At 55.3% G+C, this 7,836-nt stretch overlaps 1 protein-coding gene across 3 annotated transcripts in view; it reads left to right on the forward strand.

Annotated features, from left to right (window-relative positions):
• Positions 1 to 1,169: 1,169 nt before the first annotated feature.
• LOC308160073 (ecto-ADP-ribosyltransferase 4-like) overlaps positions 1,170 to 7,836 on the forward strand; it is a 15,051-nt gene continuing 8,384 nt past the window's right edge. For 2 of the 3 annotated variants that reach the window (XR_013937501.1, XR_013937502.1), the window contains exons 1-2: positions 1,174 to 1,551; positions 2,095 to 2,202. The gene's annotated coding sequence lies outside the window, so the exon portion shown is untranslated. Of the gene's footprint in view, positions 1,552 to 2,094; positions 2,203 to 7,836 lie in introns of all 3 variants that reach the window. The other variant, XR_013937500.1, reaches the window with a different exon arrangement.

Here is a 7,836-nt window from a genome sequence, read left to right on the forward strand (position 1 = left end):
GATCGACCCCAGGCACAACGTAAGTTAAATACAGAGGAGAACTTGCTAAGGACCATTTTATTGACTTGATACTTTCATTGGATCCATTTATGATATGCCAAAGACTTGATATAATTTTCTTCTAAACATGTTGGTGCTTGTTTCTATAGGTTCTGGAGAGTCAGGGAGCCAAGAAATGCCATGGGAGCTGAGGACTGTGCCATGTTTACCAGCTTCTACATTCAAATGTTCGGGAGTATTCATTCTTGGCTAAGCCAATCCTGCAATGGGTACTATCATCAATGGCTATGTGAGCGTTCACATGTGATCTGATCAACACCCGCCACCAGAAACAAGTGGTTATATATAATAATAATAATAATAATAATAATAACAATCATAATCATAATCATAATCATAATCATAATCATATATGCCATTTAACCATAAGTGTTTATCAGATGCTCAAGTTGTTATGTGTTCATCTCAGATCTAGTTATGCATGAATGCTTATTAAGAGAAACAATTATGATAGGCTTACTTACACAACAGGGACATTAGAACGTCTTTTGTTTATGTAGCGGTAGTATTAGCATCAATTATTGATCAAGTGACATTTTAGCCTTCAAAATCTACAGCATCTTCCTCATTATCAATGTTATTGTTTTGTCTGTGGTAGAGAGGAGTCATATATGTGCTTCTTTAACTTCCATATTACAAATGTCTTGGTGGTAATGTAATGTACTGTATATCTGATTATTTCATACATTTTCACAGACACTTTAGCTACTTGCATTTCTGTGACTACTTCTAATAAAACAAAAAGACATGTACAGTCTGTATTTTATCCGCATTATCTTTCTATTGTTAAGTTTCATTACAAGAATATAGGGAACAGAAAGTGATTGTCTTACTCATGCCTACATACACCCTGAAGGAAATGATAATTGATTATAGGAGTCACTTTAATGAATCTAAGAATAGGTGTGCGCTTTACCATGGTAATGGTACTGATATTCATTTTCCTAAAACACTTTTGGTAACTCAGGTAGGGAGTGAGTGTTATGTTGAGCATGTGTGGTCGTTGGGTTTAGGGGTCAGTGCACTCAAGTCCAAACAGTTGGTGCGTCCCAATAGGTTAAAGTGGCTTCCTCTCCTTCCCTGCCATCCATTTGTACTGATACGGAGACATCCGCCACGTCGCTTTGACCCCTCACATTAAGCTTTGACATACTCTGTACTGTAGATTGTGGAATGCAATTGCCTCATTAACTGACCATTAAACATTTTTCCTTTCAAACGTGAACGTTTCAAATGTGAAACGGGAGGGGGGGGGGCAAACCTCATTGCAGTTTGAACCCAAGAGCCACTCAGAGCACCAGTGAAAGAGACAGCAGAGAGACACAGAAGGACAAACCGACCGACGGACAGATTAGGCTGAAGCTGTTATATGATATGGAGATATGGAGCCAGAGGACGCCATAGATACTGAGGAAGCAGAGGAGGCTGTGAACAGCCGTCACCCGCCTGTACGTTATGAGAAATTAAAATGGAATTCAGAGTCGTTGACCAGTAAGTGTGTACTTCGATTCTTACAGGAGCACACACACACACACACACACACACACATACACACACACACACACACACACACTCTCTCACACACACTTGGTCAAGAGTAAATTCAATACTGAGAGCAATAGGGCAAGAACAGATCAGCACTTTAAGTATACAGGTAAAAATGACATTAACACAACATAACAACAATTTACATTTCCTCACATATGGACTATGAGGAATGTCATTGTCTGAAACCAGCCACACTGGGGCTACATGCAGTGATTTTAGCAAGAAGCCATTGCTCCTAAAACAAGTTAACGCATTTGTCACTATATCAGGAAAGCAGATATCTCTAACGCATATTGTAAATATGCTCTACAAATTGTTATCGTTGTGGTAGAAGGCTATAGCATCAGCTGCTCTTGGGGTCAAATCAGCGTCTTTTGTATAATGGGGAAACTAGACACTCTAGACACAAACTAGACACTTAACAGCTGGAGAGGTGAAGATAGACATGAACATGGTTAAGGACCATTCGTATCTCTGCACCTGCAGGACCCTGGCGTGTGAATCAGATCACTTCACTCTGCAAGCTGGTCTCAGTGTCTCTGGGACTGCTGTGTGTTCTCCTACTGACCGCAGTCATAAGCCTCTCTGTACGCTGTGAGTATTCCTCTCTCACATGAGGTAGTGTGTTTGTGTGTGTGTGTGTGTGTGTGTGTGTGTGTATGTGCGTGTGTGTGTGTGTGTGTATGCATCAAAAGACGTGTTGAGTATTCCCCTTTGACTTGAGGTTGTGTGTGTCCGTGCGTGTGTGTGTGAGTGTGTGTATGCGTCCGTGAGTGTGTGTATGCATGGGTGCGTGAGTGAGTGTGTGTGTATGCATGTGTGCGTGAGTTAGGGATGGACGGTTTTTCGGTTAAACCGAAAACCGGGGTTTATAAAAATAGAAACGGTTTTTTATCAAAACCGTCTGAAACCGTTTTTTTTTTTTTTTTTTTTAGAAGAATAAAATAGAATAAGAATAAAACTGGAACATGTCACATGTTTGTCGTGTGTGAAAATAACAATGATACAGTCTGAATCTGCCGCGCAATGAGTGAGAGGTTTGGTCAGTTTGTTACGGCTGGGCCGTCACACACGCCCTCCCCCGCTCCCACAACCCGAGCACAGCGTGCTCTCCGCCGCAGGTGAAGCTCGTTCCCGGTGATTGGAGGGTTATCCAGCCACAGTCAAACCAACACACCTGTCTCCACTCCCCAATCAACCCTCTGGCTACATCTACCCTGGACTCCCTTCAATCACCGTCAGTTCTTCCCTAAGAATGACCTGGCAAGTATCCTCTGTGATTAGTTCTGAACTTTGCTCTTGTGCCTATTCTCGTGATTCGTTGATATCTTGTGTACTGGCCTACCGTGGAGACTTACCCTGCTTTCCTGTTCCTCCACAGCCTATGCCAACCACTACCGCCATCCCGCCAGGTTGAAACCCCCAGCCCGCCAGGCTGAAACCTCCGGACTCATCATCTGTGTTTCCACCCACCTGCACTGTAAATAAATACCCTACGGGGCTAACACTATATTCTGCCTCCGGTGTCGTGTCCTTGAGCTCCCTCGCCCCCGTGTCATAACAGAAGAACTGACCATGCAATTGGGCTCAGACGACACGAAGGACCGGACACCATCTCCCACCCCTGGATCCGGCCCGACGGCTATCCAGATCCTCGCGGAACACACTCACCTCCTCCAGGCGGCCGCTACAGCGTGCCAGGCCCTGAACACTCGCCTGACAACCCAGGAGGCTAACCAGGAGCACCGCGCCACCCAGATGCAGCACCTCATCTCTACGACCCAAGCGCTTACAGCACAGGTGGCCGCGCTCGCAGCCTTTGCCCCCCCCCCTGCTCTCCCTGACCCTGCCCAGCTACCGGCACCACCTACTGGACAGCCACGGGAGCCCCACCTAGCCAGCCCCCGCCCCTTCGACGGAGCCTTCGCCCAGTTCCGAGGCTTCATCCTCCAGTGCGAGTTGGTGTTCTCCCATCAGCCCAGCCAGTTCTGGTCGCCGGCAGCCCGGGTGGCGTTCATCACCAACCTCACCACCGGCGACGCCCTGAATTGGGTCCAGGCCACCCTCTGCGCCCGCCCTGACCTGTTCGGTGACTACGCTACCTTCCTCACGGAGTTCAAGAGGGTTTTCGACCACCCCACTGCAGGACAGGAGGTCGGGGCGCGACTGATGTCACTCCACCAGGGGAACCGGACCGCGGCGGCCTACTCTACCGAGTTTCGCACCCTGGCAGCCGGAAGCGGATGGAATGACAGGGCACTGCGATCTGCTTTCCGCCAGGGGCTGAGTGAGGCCATCAAGGATGAGCTCGTCCGGGACAGACCCGCCGTCCTGGACGAACTAGTGGCCCTAGCCATCGACGTTGACGAGCGCTCCCGGGAGCGTCGGAGAGAGAGAGGGCGCTACCAGACCAGCTCGCCACGCCCCCAGGACCCTATCGTCACAGCCAACCCCTCCTCCGCACGGGAGTCGACCTACACCCCATGCACTGGCGAGGAGCCGATGCAGCTTGGTCGAGCCCGCCTCACCACGGCGGAGAAGGAGAGGAGAAGGGCCCAGGGCCTGTGCCTCTACTGTGGAGAGAAGGGACACCTCCGTGACACCTGCCCGTCCCTATCAAAAGGGCAGGCTCACCCGAAGGGGGAATCCGGGTGAGCCGTCTCTCTCAATCCCCACCTACCACCAGCCCAGCCAGGTTCTCTGTCACCCTCTCCTGGCAGGGGCAGAACCTCACGGTCGAGGCCATTATTGACTCGGGAGCAGACGAGAACTTTATGGACGCCCAGCTGGCCCGCTCAGCTGCCGTTCCCCTCGTTGCCCTCGAGACCCCCCTCTCCGTCTCAGCCCTAGACGGACACAGCCTGGGGCCTCTCACCCACCGCTCTACACCCCTCTCCTTGACCGTCTCGGGGAACCATGTGGAGGAGATCCGGTTTTACATCCTCAAGACCCCCCAGTCCCCGCTCATCCTGGGACGACCGTGGCTCGAGCTCCACATTCCCCATGTCAGCTATGGTGAGGGACGTATCCTGAGCTGGAGTACCGCATGCTACGCCCGGTGCCTCCGTGCCGCCCATACCCCCACATCGCCTCTGCGACCGCCTCCGGCTCCCCCTGACCTCTCCTCCATCCCAGAGGTCTACCACGACCTCGGAGAGGCCTTCAGCAAGGAGCGTGCTCGCACCCTGCCGCCTCACCGGCCCTACGACTGTGCCGTCGAGCTCCGCCCTGGCAACAAACTTCCGGTCAGTCGCCTCTACAACCTTGCCCCCCCGGAGAAGGCAGCCATGGACACCTACATCTCCGACTGTCTGGCTGAGGGGCTCATCCGTCCATCACACTCCCCGGTGGCAGCGGGGTTTTTCTTCGTGAAGAAGAAGGATGGAACCCTCAGGCCATGCATTGACTACCGTGAGCTCAATGCCATCACCGTCCGGAACACCTATCCTCTCCCCCTCATGAGCTCCAACTTTGAGCCCCTCCTTGGGGCCACCATCTTCACTAAGCTGGACCTCCGGAACGCCTACCATCTGGTCCGGATTCGTGAGGGTGACGAGTGGAAGACGGCGTTCAAGACCCCCCGTGGCCACTATGAGTACCTTGTCATGCCCTTTGGTCTCACTAACGCCCCCTCCGTCTTTCAGGCCCTCATGAACGACGTCCTCAGGGACATGCTGGACATCTTTGTCGTCCTCTACCTGGATGACATCCTAGTATTCTCCAGGAACCCTGAGGAGCATGTCCAACATGTCCGCCTAGTCCTCCAGCGCCTACTGGAGAATCGCCTTTTTATTAAGGCTGAGAAGTGCTCGTTCCACACTCACTCTGTGGAGTTCCTGGGACTCATCGTGGAGGGTGGGTTGACTCGCCCTGACCCCAAGAAGACTCAGGCCGTCGTCGAGTGGGGCCAACCTACCACCCGGAAACAGCTGCAGTCATTTCTCGGCTTTGCCAACTTCTACCGGCGATTCATCCGGGACTTCAGCCGGGTAGCCGCCCCCCTCACTGCCCTCACCTCCCCCCTGCGCCAGTTCACGTGGACACCAGCAGCCAGCGCTGCCTTCAGTGACCTGAAGAGGCTCTTCACCTCGGCGCCGGTCCTAATCAACCCAGACCCCTCTAGGCCCTTCATTGTGGAAGTGGACGCCTCTGACACGGGCGTCGGTGGCGTGCTCTCTCAACGATCGGAGGACCAGACCGTGCACCCCTGCGCCTTCTACTCCCGCCGTTATACCTCCGCCGAGGCCAACTACGACATCGGGAACCGCGAGCTGCTGGCGGTGGTGGAGGCGTTCCACGAGTGGCGGCACTGGCTGGAGGGCGCAGAGCACCCCTTCACCGTCTGGTCGGACCACAAGAACCTAACCTACATCAAGTCGGCCAGGCGGTTGAACTCCCGTCAGGCACGCTGGGCCCTGTTCCTCGGGCGGTTTAACTTCCACCTCACGTTCCGTCCGGGCTCCCTGAACGCCAAGGCTGACTCCCTTTCTCGGCTCCATGCCGCAGAGGAGGAACCCACCACTCCTGACACCATCGTTCCATCCTCCCGGGTCGTTGGAGTGGTCACCCTGGAGATCGAGGCGGTGGTCAGAGCTGCACAGCGCACCCAGCCAGATCCCCGACCGGGGTCCCCCGGCCGTCTCTTCGTCCCGGACGCCGTCAGAACCAAGGTGATGCAGTGGGGCCACGCCAGCCGCTTCGCCTGCCATCCTGGGGCCCTACGCACACTGTCCTTCCTGCGCCGGCGGTTCTGGTGGTCCACCATGGCCGCGAACGTCAGGGAGTTCGTCTCGGCCTGCCCTACCTGCGCTCGCAGCAAGGCATCCCACCGGCCGCCTTCAGGACTGCTGCGGCCTCTACCCGTGCCCGGTCGACCGTGGTCCCACCTCGCCATGGACTTCGTGACCGGCCTTCCCCCGTCCCTAGGCAACACGGTCATCCTCACCATCGTGGACCGCTTCTCCAAGTCCGTGCGGTTGGTAGCTCTGGCAAAGCTACCGACCTCGGCGGAGACGGCGGAGCTACTCACCACCCACGTCTTCCGGCTTTACGGGCTTCCCCAGGATGTGGTTTCCGACCGTGGCCCCCAGTTCACATCCAAGGTGTGGCAGGCCTTCTGTTCGGGGATTGGGGCCACGACCAGCCTCTCCTCCGGCTACCATCCCCAGACCAATGGGCAGGCGGAGAGAGCCAACCAGAGCCTGGAGTCGGCACTCCGCTGCATGTCCTCCCTCCATCCATCCTCCTGGAGCAAGGACCTACCCTGGGTGGAGTACTCCCTGAACGCCATGGTTAATGAAGCCACCGGCCGGTCCCCCTTCGAGTGCTCCTTGGGGTACCAGCCACCCCTGCTTTCTACCCAGGAGGGCGAGGCGTCGGTACCATCAGTCCAGGCACACCTCCTTCGCTGTCGTCGGGTCTGGACCTCCGTACGCTCGGCCTTGCTTCGGGCCACCGCCCGAACTACCCGAAGCGCCAACCGTCGTCGCACTCCAGCTCCGGTGTACCAGGTGGGCCAGAGGGTCTGGCTCTCCACGGCGGATCTCCCCCTCAATGTCCCCTCCCGGAAGTTGGCGTCGAGGTACATCGGCCCCTACGTCATCGACCGGGTCATCAACCCCGCTGCCATCCGGCTGGTCCTCCCTCACTCCCTCCGTCGGATCCACCCGGTGTTCCACGTCTCCCGGGTTAAGCCCCATGTCGCCAGCGACCTGATGCCACCAGCCCCTGCACCGCCCCCTCCTCAGTTGGTGGATGGCCAACCCCAGTGGGCGGTAAGGAGGCTCCTCAGGGCTCGTCGCTGTGGCCGGGGTTTCCAGTACCTGGTGGACTGGGAAGGATATGGCCCAGAGGAACGGAGCTGGATTCCTCGGTCCCAGATCATGTCCCCAGTCCTCCTCAGGGACTTCTATCGGGCCCACCCGGAGGCTCCGGGCCGGTCGCCAGGAGGCTCCCCCTCGGGGGGGGGTCCTGTTACGGCTGGGCCGTCACACACGCCCTCCCCCGCTCCCACAACCCGAGCACAGCGTGCTCTCCGCCGCAGGTGAAGCTCGTTCCCGGTGATTGGAGGGTTATCCAGCCACAGTCAAACCAACACACCTGTCTCCACTCCCCAATCAACCCTCTGGCTACATCTACCCTGGACTCCCTTCAATCACCGTCAGTTCTTCCCTAAGAATGACCTGGCAAGTATCCTCTGTGATTAGTTCTGAACTTTGCTCTTGTGCC

The sequence above is a fragment of the Nansenia antarctica genome (assembly GCF_963989245.1).
Source record: "Nansenia antarctica genome assembly, chromosome: 6".
Taxonomy (NCBI): domain Eukaryota; kingdom Metazoa; phylum Chordata; class Actinopteri; order Argentiniformes; family Microstomatidae; genus Nansenia; species Nansenia antarctica.